Consider the following 15,318-nt stretch of genomic DNA (forward strand, 5'->3'; position numbering starts at 1 on the left):
AGGCAAGGGCAGGCACAGCAGTAGTCAACATGGATGCCAGATAAGGCCCAGCAGTAGTCAACATGGATGCCAGTTAAGGCCCAACAGTAGTCAACATAGATGCCAGTTAAGGCCAAGCAGTAGCCAATATGGAGTCAAGGGCAGGCACAGCAGTAGTCAACATGGATGCCAGTTAAGGCCCAGCAGTAGTCAACATGGATGCCAGTTAAGGCCTAGCAGTAGTCAACATAGATGCCAGTTAAGGCAAAGCAGTAGCAAACATGGAGGCTAGGGAAGGCAGAGCAGTAGTCAACATGGATGCCAGTTAAGGCCCAGCAGTAGCCAAAATGGATGCCAGTTAAGGCCCAGCAGTAGCCAATATGGAGGCCAGTGAAGGCACAGCAGTAGTCAACATGGATGCCAGTTAAAGCACAGCAGTAGCCAACATGGAGGCCAGTGCAGGAGCAGCAGTAGTCAACATAGAGGCAAGGGCAGGCACAGCAGTAGTCAACATGGATGCCAGTTAATGCCTAGCAGTGGCCAACATGGATGCCAGTTATGGCCCAGCAGTAGCCAACATGGAGGCAAGGGCAAGGCACAGCAGTAGTCAACATGGATGCAAGTTAAGGCCCCGCAGTAGTCAACATGGATGCCAGTTAAGGCCCAGCAGTAGCCAACATAGATGCCAGTTAAGGCCCAGCAGTAGCCAACATGGAGGAAAGGGCAGGTACAGCAGTAGTCAACATGGATGCCAGTTAAGGCCCGGCAGTAGTCAACATGGATGCCAGTTAAGGCTCAGCTATAGCCAATATAGAGGCCAGTGAAGGCACAGCAGTAGTCAACATGGATGCCAGTTAAAGCACAGCAGTAGCCAACATGGAGGCCAGTACAGGAGCAGCAGTTGTCAACATGGAGGCAAGGGCAGGCACAGCAGTAGTCAACATGGAAACCAGTTAAGGCCCAGCAGTAGACAACATAGAGGCAAGGGCAGGCACAGCAGTAGTCAACATGGATACCAGTTAAGGCCCAGCAGTGGTCAACATGGATGCCAGTTAAGGCCCAGCAGTAGCCAACATGAAGGCAAGGGCAGGCACAGCAGTAGTCAACATAGATGCCAGTTAAGACCCAGCAGTGGTCAACATGGATTCAAGTTAAGGCCCAGCAGTAGTCAACATGAATGCCAGTTAAGGCCAGCAGTAGCCATATGGAGGCCATTGAAGGCACAGCAGTAGTCACATGGATGCCAGTTAAAGCACAGCAGTAGCCAACATGGAGGCCAGTACTGGAGCAGCAGTAGTCAACACGGAGGCAAGGGCAGGAACAGCAGTAGTCAACATGGTTGTCAGTTAAGGCCCAGCAGTAGCCAAAATGGAGCCAAGGGCAGGAGCAACTGTAATCAACATGGAGGCAACGCAGGAGCAACAGTAGCCAATATGGATGCCAGTTAAACCCCAGCAGTAGCCAACAAGGAGGCAAGGGCAGGCACAGCAGTAGTCAACATGGATGCCAGTTAAGGCCCAGCAGTAGCCAATATGGAGGTCAGTGAAAGCACAGAAGTAGTCTACATGGATACCAGTTAAAGCACAGCAGTAGCCAACATGGAGGCCAGTTAAGGCACAGCAGTAGCCAACATGGAGGCAAGGGCAGGCACAGCAGTAGTCAACATGGAGGCAAGGGCCGGCACAGCAGTAGTCAACATGGATGCCAGTTAAGGCCAAGCAGTAGTCAACATGGAAGCCAGTTAAGGTCAAGCAGAAGTCAACATGGATGCCAGTTAAGGCCCAACAGTAGCCAACATGGAGGCAAGGGCAGGCACAGCAGTAGTCAACACAGATGCCAATTAAGACCCAGCAGTAGTCAACATGGATGCCAGTTAAGGCCCAGCAGTAGTCAACATGGATGCCAGTTAAGGCCCAGCAGTAGTCAACATAGATGCCAGTTAAGGCCCAGCAGTAACCAACATGGAGGCAAGGGCAGGCACAGCAGTAGTCAACATGGATGCCAGTTAAGGCCCAGCATTAGGCAACATGGATGCCAGTTAAGGCCCAGCAGTAGTCAACATAGATGCCAGTTAAGGCCCAGCAGTAGCCAACATGGAGGCAAGGGCAGGCACAGCAGTAGTCAACACAGATGCCAATTAAGACCCAGCAGTAGTCAACATGGATGCCAGTTAAGGCCCAGCAGTAGTCAACATGGATGCCAGTTAAGGTCCAGCAGTAGCTAAAATAGAGCCAAGGGCAGAAGCAACAGTAGTGAACATGGAGGCAAAGCAGGAGCAACAGTAGTCAACATGGATGCCAGTTAAGGTCCAGCAGTAGCTAAAATAGAGCCAAGGGCAGGAGCAACAGTAGTCAACATGGAGGCAAGGCAGGAGCAACAGTAGTCAAAATGGAGGCCTGGCAGGAGCAGCAGTAGCCAACATGGAGGCCAGTACAGGGGCAGCAGTAGTCAACATGGAGGCAAGGGCAGGCACAGCCGTAGTCAACATGGAGGCAAGGGACGGCACAGCAGTAGTCAACATGGATGCCAGTTAAGGCCAAGCAGTAGTCAACATGGAAGCCAGTTAAGGTCAAGCAGAAGTCAACATGGATGCCAGTTAAGGCCCAACAGTAGCTAACATGGAGGCAAGGGCAGGCAAAGCAGTAGTCTACACAGATGCCAATTAAGACCCAGCAGTAGTCAACATGGATGCCAGTTAAGGCCCAGCAGTAGTCAACATGGATGCCAGTTAAGGCCCAGCAGTAGTCAACATAGATGCCAGTTAAGGCCAAGCAGTAGCCAATATGGAGTCAAGGGCAGGCACAGCAGTAGTCAACATGGATGCCAGTTAAGGCCCAGCAGTAGTCAACATGGATGTCAGTTAAGGCCCAGCAGTAGTCAACATGGATGCCAGTTAAGGCCTAGCAGTAGTCAACATAGATGCCAGTTAAGGCACAGCAGTAGCAAACATGGAGGCAAGGGCAGGCAGAGCAGTAGTCAACATGGATGCCAGTTAAGGTCCAGCAGTAGCCAAAATGGATGCCAGTTAAGGCCCAGCAGTAGCCAATATAGAGGCCAGTGAAGGCACAGCAGTAGTCAACATGGATGCAGGTTAAAGCACAGCAGTAGCCAACATGGAGACCAGTACAGGAGCAGCAGTAGTCAACATGGATGCCAGTTAAGGCCCAGCAGTAGCCAACATGGAGGCAAGGGCAGGCACAGCAGTAGTCAACATAGATGCCAATTAAGACCCAGCAATAGTCAACATGGATGCCAGTTAAGGCCCAGCAGTAGTCAACATGGATGCCAGTTAAGGTCCAGCAGTAGCTAAAATAGAGCCAAGGGCAGGAGCAACAGTAGTCAACATGGAGGCAAGGCAGGAGCAACAGTAGTCAACATGGAGGCCTGGCAGGAGCAGCAGTAGCCAACATGGAGGCCAGTACATGGGCAGCAGTAGTCAACATGGAGGCAAGGGCAGGCACAGCAGTAGTCAACATGGATGCCAGTTAAGGCGCAGCAGTAGGCCAATTATGAGGCCAGTGAAGGCACAGCAGTAGTCAACATGGATGCAAGTTAAGGCACAGCAGTAGCCAACATGGAGGCCAAGTACAGGAGCAGCAGTAGTCAACACGGAGGCAAGGGCAGGAAACCGCAGTAGTCAACATGGGATGTCAGTTAAGGCACAGCTGTAGCCAACATGGAGCCAAGGGCAGGAGCAACAGTAATCAAACAATGGAGGCAAGGCAGGAGCAACAGTATGCCAGTTAAGCCCCAGCAGGTAGCAAACAAGGAAGGCAAGGGCAGGCACAGCAGTAGTCAACATGGATGCCAGTTAAGGCCCAGCAGTAGCCAACATGGAGGCAAGGGCAGGCAACAGCAGTAGTCAACATGGATGCCAGTTAAGGTCCAGCAGTAGCCAAAATGGATGCCAGTTAAGGCCCAGCAGTAGCCAATATGGAGGCCAGTGAAGGCACAGCAGTAGTCAACATGGATGCCAGTTAAAGCACAGCAGTAGCCAACATGGAGGCCAGTACAGGAGCAGCAGTAGTCAACATGGAGGCGAGGGCAGGCACAGCAGTAGTCAACATGGATGCCAGTTAATGCCTAGCAGTGGCCAACATGGATGCCAGTTATGGCCCAGCAGTAGCCAACATGGAGGCAAGGGCAGGCACAGCAGTAGTCAACATGGATGCAAGTTAAGGCCCCGCAGTAGTCAACATGGATGCCAGTTAAGGCCCAGCAGTAGCCAACATAGATGCCAGTTAAGGCCCAGCAGTAGCCAACATGGAGGAAAGGGCAGGTACAGCAGTAGTCAACATGGATGCCAGTTAAGGCCCGGCAGTAGTCAACATGGATGCCAGTTAAGGCTCAGCTATAGCCAATATAGAGGCCAGTGAAGGCACAGCAGTAGTCAACATGGATGCCAGTTAAAGCACAGCAGTAGCCAACATGGAGGCCAGTACAGGAGCAGCAGTTGTCAACATGGAGGCAAGGGCAGGCACAGCAGTAGTCAACATGGAAACCAGTTAAGGCCCAGCAGTAGACAACATAGAGGCAAGGGCAGGCACAGCAGTAGTCAACATGGATACCAGTTAAGGCCCAGCAGTGGTCAACATGGATGCCAGTTAAGGCCCAGCAGTAGCCAACATGAAGGCAAGGGCAGGCACAGCAGTAGTCAACATAGATGCCAGTTAAGACCCAGCAGTGGTCAACATGGATTCAAGTTAAGGCCCAGCAGTAGTCAACATGAATGCCAGTTAAGGCCCAGCAGTAGCCAATATGGAGGCCATTGAAGGCACAGCAGTAGTCAACATGGATGCCAGTTAAAGCACAGCAGTAGCCAACATGGAGGCCAGTACTGGAGCAGCAGTAGTCAACACGGAGGCAAGGGCAGGAACAGCAGTAGTCAACATGGTTGTCAGTTAAGGCCCAGCAGTAGCCAAAATGGAGCCAAGGGCAGGAGCAACTGTAATCAACATGGAGGCAACGCAGGAGCAACAGTAGCCAATATGGATGCCAGTTAAACCCCAGCAGTAGCCAACAAGGAGGCAAGGGCAGGCACAGCAGTAGTCAACATGGATGCCAGTTAAGGCCCAGCAGTAGCCAATATGGAGGTCAGTGAAAGCACAGAAGTAGTCTACATGGATACCAGTTAAAGCACAGCAGTAGCCAACATGGAGGCCAGTTAAGGCACAGCAGTAGCCAACATGGAGGCAAGGGCAGGCACAGCAGTAGTCAACATGGAGGCAAGGGCCGGCACAGCAGTAGTCAACATGGATGCCAGTTAAGGCCAAGCAGTAGTCAACATGGAAGCCAGTTAAGGTCAAGCAGAAGTCAACATGGATGCCAGTTAAGGCCCAACAGTAGCCAACATGGAGGCAAGGGCAGGCACAGCAGTAGTCAACACAGATGCCAATTAAGACCCAGCAGTAGTCAACATGGATGCCAGTTAAGGCCCAGCAGTAGTCAACATGGATGCCAGTTAAGGCCCAGCAGTAGTCAACATAGATGCCAGTTAAGGCCCAGCAGTAACCAACATGGAGGCAAGGGCAGGCACAGCAGTAGTCAACATGGATGCCAGTTAAGGCCCAGCATTAGGCAACATGGATGCCAGTTAAGGCCCAGCAGTAGTCAACATAGATGCCAGTTAAGGCCCAGCAGTAGCCAACATGGAGGCAAGGGCAGGCACAGCAGTAGTCAACACAGATGCCAATTAAGACCCAGCAATAGTCAACATGGATGCCAGTTAAGGCCCAGCAGTAGTCAACATGGATGCCAGTTAAGGTCCAGCAGTAGCTAAAATAGAGCCAAGGGCAGAAGCAACAGTAGTGAACATGGAGGCAAAGCAGGAGCAACAGTAGTCAACATGGATGCCAGTTAAGGTCCAGCAGTAGCTAAAATAGAGCCAAGGGCAGGAGCAACAGTAGTCAACATGGAGGCAAGGCAGGAGCAACAGTAGTCAAAATGGAGGCCTGGCAGGAGCAGCAGTAGCCAACATGGAGGCCAGTACAGGGGCAGCAGTAGTCAACATGGAGGCAAGGGCAGGCACAGCCGTAGTCAACATGGAGGCAAGGGACGGCACAGCAGTAGTCAACATGGATGCCAGTTAAGGCCAAGCAGTAGTCAACATGGAAGCCAGTTAAGGTCAAGCAGAAGTCAACATGGATGCCAGTTAAGGCCCAACAGTAGCTAACATGGAGGCAAGGGCAGGCACAGCAGTAGTCTACACAGATGCCAATTAAGACCCAGCAGTAGTCAACATGGATGCCAGTTAAGGCCCAGCAGTAGTCAACATGGATGCCAGTTAAGGCCCAGCAGTAGTCAACATAGATGCCAGTTAAGGCCAAGCAGTAGCCAATATGGAGTCAAGGGCAGGCACAGCAGTAGTCAACATGGATGCCAGTTAAGGCCCAGCAGTAGTCAACATGGATGTCAGTTAAGGCCCAGCAGTAGTCAACATGGATGCCAGTTAAGGCCTAGCAGTAGTCAACATAGATGCCAGTTAAGGCACAGCAGTAGCAAACATGGAGGCAAGGGCAGGCAGAGCAGTAGTCAACATGGATGCCAGTTAAGGTCCAGCAGTAGCCAAAATGGATGCCAGTTAAGGCCCAGCAGTAGCCAATATAGAGGCCAGTGAAGGCACAGCAGTAGTCAACATGGATGCAGGTTAAAGCACAGCAGTAGCCAACATGGAGACCAGTACAGGAGCAGCAGTAGTCAACATGGATGCCAGTTAAGGCCCAGCAGTAGCCAACATGGAGGCAAGGGCAGGCACAGCAGTAGTCAACATAGATGCCAATTAAGACCCAGCAATAGTCAACATGGATGCCAGTTAAGGCCCAGCAGTAGTCAACATGGATGCCAGTTAAGGTCCAGCAGTAGCTAAAATAGAGCCAAGGGCAGGAGCAACAGTAGTCAACATGGAGGCAAGGCAGGAGCAACAGTAGTCAACATGGAGGCCTGGCAGGAGCAGCAGTAGCCAACATGGAGGCCAGTACATGGGCAGCAGTAGTCAACATGGAGGCAAGGGCAGGCACAGCAGTAGTCAACATGGATGCCAGTTAAGGCGCAGCAGTAGCCAATTATGAGGCCAGTGAAGGCACAGCAGTAGTCAACATGGATGCAAGTTAAGGCACAGCAGTAGCCAACATGGAGGCCAGTACAGGAGCAGCAGTAGTCAACACGGAGGCAAGGGCAGGAACCGCAGTAGTCAACATGGATGTCAGTTAAGGCACAGCTGTAGCCAACATGGAGCCAAGGGCAGGAGCAACAGTAATCAACATGGAGGCAAGGCAGGAGCAACAGTATGCCAGTTAAGCCCCAGCAGTAGCAAACAAGGAGGCAAGGGCAGGCACAGCAGTAGTCAACATGGATGCCAGTTAAGGCCCAGCAGTAGCCAACATGGAGGCAAGGGCAGGCACAGCAGTAGTCAATATGGATGCCAGTTAAGGCCCAGCAGTAGGGAACATGGATGCCAGTTAAGGCCCAGCAGTAGCCAATATGGAGGCCAGTGAAGGCACAGCAGTAGTCAACATGGATGCCAGTTAAAGCACAGCAGTAGCCAACATGGAGGCCAGTACAGGAGCAGCAGTAGTCAACATGGAGGCGAGGGCAGGCACAGCAGTAGTCAACATGGATGCAAGTTAAGGCCCAGCAGTAGCCAATATAGAGGCCAGTGAAGGCACAGCAGTAGTCAACATGGATGCAAGTTAAGGCCCCGCAGTAGTCAACATGGATGCCTGTTAAGGCCCAGCAGTAGCCAACATAGATGCCAGTTAAGGCCCAGCAGTAGCCAACATGGAGGAAAGGGCAGGTACAGCAGTAGTCAACATGGATGTCAGTTAAGACCCAGCAGTAGTCAACATGGATGCCAGTTAAGGCCCAGCAGTAGTCAACATGGATGCCAGTTAAGGCTCCGCTATAGCCAATATAGAGGCCAGTGAAGGCACATCAGTAGTCAACATGGATGCCAGTTAAAGCACAGCAGTAGCCAACATGGAGGCCAGTACAGGAGCAGCAGTAGTCAACATGGAGGCAAGGGCAGGCACAGCAGTAGTCAACATGGATACCAGTTAAGGCCCAGCAGTGGTCAACATGGATGCCAGTTAAGGCCCAGCAGTAGTCAACATAGATGCCAGTTAAGGCCCAGCAGTAGCCAACATGAAGGCAAGGGCAGGCACAGCAGTAGTCAACATAGATGCCAGTTAAGACCCAGCAGTGGTCAACATGGATTCAAGTTAAGGCCCAGCAGTAGTCAACATGAATGCCAGTTAAGGCCCAGCAGTAGCCAATATGGAGGCCATTGAAGGCACAGCAGTAGTTAACATGGATGCCAGTTAAAGCACAGCAGTAGCCAACATGGAGACCAGTACAAGAGCAGCAGTAGTAGACATAGATGCCAGTTAAGGCCCAGCAGTAGCCAACAAGGAGGCAAGAGCAGGCACAGCAGTAGTCAACATGAATGCCAAGTAAGGCCCAGCAGTAGGCAACATGGATGCCAGTTAAGGCCCAGCAGTAGCCAACATGGAGGCAAGGGCAGGCACAGCAGTAGTCAACACAGATGCCAACTAAGACCCAGCAGTAGTCAACATGGATGCCAGTTAAGGCCCAGCAGTAGTCAACATGGATGCCAGTCGAGGTCCAGCAGTAGCTAAAATAGAGCCAAGGGCAAAAGCAACAGTAGTCAACATGGAGGCCAGGCAGGAGCAACAGTAGTCAACATGGAGGCCTGGCAGGAGCAGCAGGAGCCAACATGGAGGCCAGTACAGGAGCAGCAGTAGTCAACATGGAGGCAAGGGCAGGCACAGCAGTAGTCAACATGGATGCCAGTTAAGGCCCAGCAGTAGCCAATTATGAGGCCAGTGAAGGCACAGCAGTAGTCAACATGGATGCCAGTTAAGGCACAGCAGTAGCCAACATGGAGGCCAGTACAGGAGCAGCAGTAGTCAACACGGAGGCAAGGGCAGGAACAGCAGTAGTCAACATGGATGCCAGTTAAGGCCCAGCAGTAGCCAACATGGAGGCAAGGGCAGGCACAGCAGTAGTTAACACAGATGCCAACTAAGACCCAGCAGTAGTCAACATGGATGCCAGTTAAGGCCCAGCAGTAGTCAACATGGATGCCAGTCGAGGTCCAGCAGTAGCTAAAATAGAGCCAAGGGCAAGAGCAACAGTAGTCAACATGGAGGCCAGGCAGGAGCAACAGTAGTCAACATGGAGGCCTGGCAGGAGCAGCAGGAGCCAACATGGAGGCCAGTACAGGAGCAGCAGTAGTCAACATGGAGGCAAGGGCAGGCACAGCAGTAGTCAACATGGATGCCAGTTAAGGCCCAGCAGTAGCCAATTATGAGGCCAGTGAAGGCACAGCAGTAGTCAACATGGATGCCAGTTAAGGCACAGCAGTAGCCAACATGGAGGCCAGTACAGGAGCAGCAGTAGTCAACACGGAGGCAAGGGCAGGAACAGCAGTAGTCAACATGGATGTCAGTTAAGGCCCAGCAGTAGCCAACATGGAGCCAAGGGCAGGAGCAACAGTAATCAACATGGAGGCAACGCAGGAGCAACAGTAGCCAATATGGATGCCAGTTAAACCCCAGCAGTAGCCAACAAGGAGGCAAGGGCAGGCACAGCAGTAGTCAACATGGATGCCAGTTAAGGCCCAGCAGTAGCCAATATGGAGGTCAGTGAAAGCACAGAAGTAGTCTACACGGATGCCAGTTAAAGCACAGCAGTAGCCAACATTGAGGCCAGTTAAGGCACAGCAGTAGCCAACATGGAGGCCAGTACAGGAGCAGCAGTAGTCAACATGGAGGCGAGGGCAGGCACAGCAGTAGTCAACATGGATGCAAGTTAAGGCCCAGCAGTAGCCAATATAGAGGCCAGTGAAGGCACAGCAGTAGTCAACATGGATGCAAGTTAAGGCCCCGCAGTAGTCAACATGGATGCCTGTTAAGGCCCAGCAGTAGCCAACATAGATACCAGTTAAGGCCCAGCAGTAGGCAACATGGATGCCAGTTAAGGCCCAGCAGTAGTCAACATAGATGCCAGTTAAGGCCCAGCAGTAGCCAACATGGAGGCAAGGGCAGGCACAGCAGTAGTCAACATGGAGGCCAGTACAGGAGCAGCAGTAGTCAATACGGAGGCAAGGGCAGGAACCGCAGTAGTCAACATGGATGTCAGTTAAGGCACAGCTGTAGCCAACATGGAGGCAAGGGCAGGCACAGCAGTAGTCAACACAGATGCCAATTAAGACCCAGCAATAGTCAACATGGATGCCAGTTAAGGCCCAGCAGTAGTCAACATGGATGCCAGTTAAGGTCCAGCAGTAGCTAAAATAGAGCCAAGGGCAGGAGCAACAGTAGTCAACATGGAGGCAAAGCAGGAGCAACAGTAGTCAACATGGATGCCAGTTAAGGTCCAGCAGTAGCTAAAATAGAGCCAAGGGCAGGAGCAACAGTAGTCAACATGGAGGCAAGGCAGGAGCAACAGTAGTCAACATGGAGGCCTGGCAGGAGCAGCAGTAGCCAACATGGAGGCCAGTACAGGGGCAGCAGTAGTCAACATGGAGGCAAGGGCAGGCACAGCAGTAGTCAACATGGATGCCCGTTAAGGCCCAGCAGTAGCCAATTATGAGGCCAGTGAAGGCACAGCAGTAGTCAACATGGATGCCAGTTCAGGAACAGCAGCAGTCAACATGGATGCCAGTTAAGGCCCAGTAGTAGCCAATATGGAGGCCATTGAAGGCACAGCTGTAGCCAACATGGAGCCAAGGGCAGGAGCAACAGTAATCAACGTGGAGGCAAGGCAGGAGCAACAGTAATCAACATGGAGGCAAGGCAGGAGCAACAGTATGCCAGTTAAGCCCCATCAGTAGCAAACAAGGAGGCAAGGGCAGGCACAGCAGTAGTCAACGTGGATGCCAGTTAAGGGCCAGCAGTAGTCAACATGGATGCCAGTTAAGGCTCAGCAGTAGCCAACATGGAGGTCAGTGAAGGCACAGCAGTAGTCAACATGGATGCCAGTTAAGGCCCAGCAGTAGCCAATATGGAGGCCAGTGAAGGCACAGCAGTAGTCAACATGGATGCCAGTTAAAGCACAGCAGTAGCCAACATGGAGGCCAGTACAGGAGCAGCAGTAGTCAACACGGAGGCAAGGGCAGGAACAGCAGCAGTCAACATGGATGCCAGTTAAGGCCCAGTAGTAGCCAATATGGAGGCCATTGAAGGCACAGCAGTAGCCAACATGGAGGCCAGTACAGGAGCAGCAGTAGTCAACATGTAGGCAAGGGCAGGAACAGCAGTAGTCAACATGGATGCCAGTTAGGGCCCAGCAGTAGCCAACATGGAGGCAAAGGCAGGCACAGCAGTAGTCAACATTGATGCCTGTTAAGGACCAGCAGTAGTCAACATTGATGCCAGTTAAGGCCCAGCAGTAGCTAATATGGAGGCCAGTGAAGGCACAGCAGTAGTCAAAATGGATACCAGTTAAAGCACAGCAGTAGCCAATATGGAGGCCAGTGAAGGTTCAGCAGTAGTTAACATGGATACCAGTTAAAGCACAGCACTAGTCAACATGGAGGCCAGTACAGGAGCAGCAGTAGTCAACATGGAGGCAAGGGCAGGCCCAGCAGTAGTCAACATGGATGCCAGTTAAGGCCTAGCAGTAGTCAACTTAGATGCCAGTTAAGGCCCAGCAGTAGCCAACATGGAGGCAAGGCAGGAGCAACAGTAGTCAACATGGAGGCCAGGAAGAAGCAACAGTAGCCAACATGGAAGCAAGGCAGGAGCAACAGTAGTCAACATGGAGGCCAGGAAGAAGCAACAGTAGCCAACATGGAAGCCTGGCAGGAGCAGCAGGAGCCAACATGGAGGCCAGTACAGGAGCAGCAGTAGTCAGCATGGAGGCAAGGGCAGGCACAGCAGTGGTCAACATGGATGCTAGCTAAGGCCCAGCAGTAGCCAATTATGAGGCCAGTGAAGGCACAGCAGTAGTCAACATGGATGCCAGTTAAGGCACAGCAGTAGCCAACATGGAGGCCAGTACAAGAGAAGCAGTAGTCAACATGGAGGCAAGGGCAGGCACAGCAGTAGTCAACATGGATGTCAATTAAGGCCCAGCAGTAACCAACATGGAACCAAGGGCAGGAAAAACAGTAGTCAGCATGGAGGCCAGGCAGGAGCAGCAGTAGCACACATGGAGGCAAGTACAGGAGCAGCAGTAGTAAACATGAAGGCAAGGGCAGGCACAGCAGTAGTCAACATGGATGCCAGTTAAGGCCCAGCAGTAGCCAATATGGAGGTCAGTGAAAGCACAGCAGTAGTCTACATGGATGCCAGTTAAAGCACAGCAGTAGCCAACATGGAGGCCAGTTAAGGCACAGCAGTAGCCAACATGGAGGCAAGGGCCGGCACAGCAGTAGTCAACATGGATGCCAGATAAGGCCAAGCAGTAGTCAACATGGAAGCCAATTAGGTCAAGCAGAAGTCAACATGGATGCCAGTTAAGGCCCAGTAGTAGCCAACATGGAGGCAAGGGCAGGCACAGCAGTAGTCAACACAGATGCCAATTAAGACTCAGCAGTAGTCAACATGGATGCCAGTTAAGGCCCAGCAGTAGCCAACATTTAAGGCAAGGACAGGCACAGCAGTAGTCAACATGGATACCAGTTAAGGCCCAGCAGTATTCAACATAGATGTCAGTTAAGGCCCAGCAGTAGCCAACATGGAGGCAAGGGCAGGCACAGCAGTAGTCATCATGGATGCCAGTTAAGACCCAGCCGTAGTCTACATGGATGCCAGTTAAGGCCCAGCAGTAGTCAACATGGATGCCAGTTAAGGCCCAGCAGTAGCCAATATGGAGGCCAGTGAAGACACAGCAGTAGTCAACATGGATGCCAGTTAAGGCCCAGCAGTAGTCAACATGGATGCCAGTTAAGGCCTAGCAGTAGTCAACATAGATGCCAGTTAAGGCACAGCAGTAGCCAACATGGAGGCAAGGGCAGGCACAGCAGTAGTCAACACAGATGTCAATTAAGACCCAGCAGTAGTCAACATGGATGCCAGTTAAGGCCCAGCAGTAGTCAACATGGATGCCAGTTAAGGCCCAGCAGTAGCCAACATGGAGGCCAGTACAGGAGCAGCAATAGTCAACATGAAGGCAAGGGCAGGCACAGCAGTAGTCAACATGGATGCCAGTTAAGGCCCAGCAGTAGCCAACATGGAGGCCAGTACAGGAGCAGCAATAGTCAACATGAAGGCAAGGGCAGGCACAGCAGTAGTCAACATGGATGCCAGCTAAGGCCCAGCAGTAGCCAATATGGAGGCCAGTGAAGGCCCAGTAGTTACTAATATGGAGGCCAGTGAAGGCCCAGAAGTAGCCAAGATGGAGGCAAGGCAGGAGTAGCAGTTGTAATGGGGTGACATGAGCAGTGGAAGCAGATTAATGAGGTCCATGGACAGGCGAGAGGTAGCAGGGCAGCAGAAATGGTGGAATGACCAGTAAGGTCTAGTTCACATGTAGGCCATAATAGATGCAGAAAAGGTCCTACATCTTGGTGACAACAGGACCAAATCCTACTCTGTGGTATCAGGAGCAGGTGTCACAAAGTCCTTATCTATCCATGTGGCGTACATTTTGATGAAAGTCAGGCGTTCCACACTATCACAGGACAATCTGGTTCTCCTGGGAATGACAATATGACCTGCTGCGCTGAAAACTCGCTCGGATGACACACTGCTGGGCGGACAGGAGAGTATGTCCAAAGCAAATTCAGGAAGTTGTGGCCAGACATCTAATTTTCCCACCCAGTAGTCCAGGGGTTCCGGTACGTTAGGTGGCAACATAGAGTCTAAAAACACCTGGACTTGCTGTTTGAGGTTTGCCGCCATGTCCTGCTGCTGTGCGGGTGCTCCTGTTACCCCAGCCTGTGGTTGCATGAAAGCGTGCATCATGGACATCAGGCTCAGACTGGTGCCGCTGCTCATGCCACCCAAGCTGCTAGAGGAGGATGTGGAGGAGGCAGCGCTGCTGGTGTGGCCCTGGTGGGAATGGCGTGAATGAGAGCGCCGTGTTCCAAAGGCTGCCACTAACTGTGCACCCAGCTCCTCTCTATAATAATTAATTTTTTCCTCCCACACAGCTTGTTACGATACCGTGGGTCCAGTAGTGTGGCCAGCCAGAACTCGTCCCGTTGACAAAACCTTTGCAAGCGTGGGTCAGCCAGAAAGCATATCAACATGCTCTTAGCCATTTCCACCAGGGAGTGGGAAGAAGTCCCCGACTCCGTCTCCACAGCATACTGCCAATGGATACTGCCTCCATCCTCCTCATCCTCCTCATAGCCCTGCATATAATCCTCTGGCCCCCCTCTGGTCTGGCAGGAAGGCTCATCTCCTCATCCACCCGTTTCCCCTAAGAGTTCCTGTGCGTTCACATCCTCTTCCTCCTCAACTTCCTCTCCCTCCTCTTCTGCCAAGCCTTCCTCCAGCGACCCAGGCTGCGACAGTGGCAAGACCTCCTCCCCCTCGCTACTGAGTCGCATCAGAATCAGCTCTAGTACATGAAGCATTGGTATGATGTCGCTCAGTCCAGTGTCTTGCCCACTGACCAGAAAGGTGGCCTCCTCAAATGGTCATAGCAAGCGGCAGGTGTCACGCATGAGCTGCCATTGCCCGAGCTCCAGGTTAAACAGGGGAGTCGCCGTGTCCGCCTGCATCAAGAGGAAATCAGTCAAGGCCTTCCTCTGCTCATAGAGCCGATTCAGCATGTGGAAGGTGGAGTTCCACAGCGTGGCTACATCGCAAATGAGACGATGGTTGGGAAGACCATTCCTCCGCTGCAGGTCGAGGAGGATGTGGTGAGAGCGACTTGAATGGCTGAAATGGTTACACAGCTTTTGAGCCATTGACAGCACAGTCTGTAAATGGGATGAAGACTTTAGAAAGTGTGTAACTATTAGGTTTAAAATATGTGCCATACACAGGCGTGCCTCATACCTCCTCATACCGGAGAGAATGTTGCTCCCATTGTCACTCACCACCGTCCCAACTTTAAGATGGCGTGGAGTCAGCCACGAGAGGATTTCCGTCTCGAGCAGGCGGTGCAGCTCTTCCCCTTTGTGTCTCCTTTCACTAGCAGCTTTTTGTGAATGACGAGCTCTGTGTACCACTAACAGTATTCTCTCTCTCTCTCTCTCTCTCTCTCTCTCTCTCTCTCTCTCTCTCTCTCTCTCTCTCTCTCTCTCTCTCTCTCTCTCTCTCTCTCTCTCTCTCTCTCTCTCTCTCTCTCTCTCTCTCTCTCTCTCTCTCTCTCTCTCTCTCTCTCTCTCTCTCTCTCTCTCTCTCTCTCTCTCTCTCTCTCTCT

General features: G+C 52.1%; 1 protein-coding gene across 3 annotated transcripts in view; it reads right to left on the reverse strand.

The window, feature by feature from the left end:
* LOC138795670 (probable cation-transporting ATPase 13A4) overlaps positions 1 to 15,318 on the reverse strand; it is a 276,072-nt gene that overhangs the window by 118,618 nt on the left and 142,136 nt on the right. The window lies entirely within an intron of this gene.

This window comes from Dendropsophus ebraccatus, chromosome 6, assembly GCF_027789765.1.
Source record: "Dendropsophus ebraccatus isolate aDenEbr1 chromosome 6, aDenEbr1.pat, whole genome shotgun sequence".
In the NCBI taxonomy this organism is placed as follows: domain Eukaryota; kingdom Metazoa; phylum Chordata; class Amphibia; order Anura; family Hylidae; genus Dendropsophus; species Dendropsophus ebraccatus.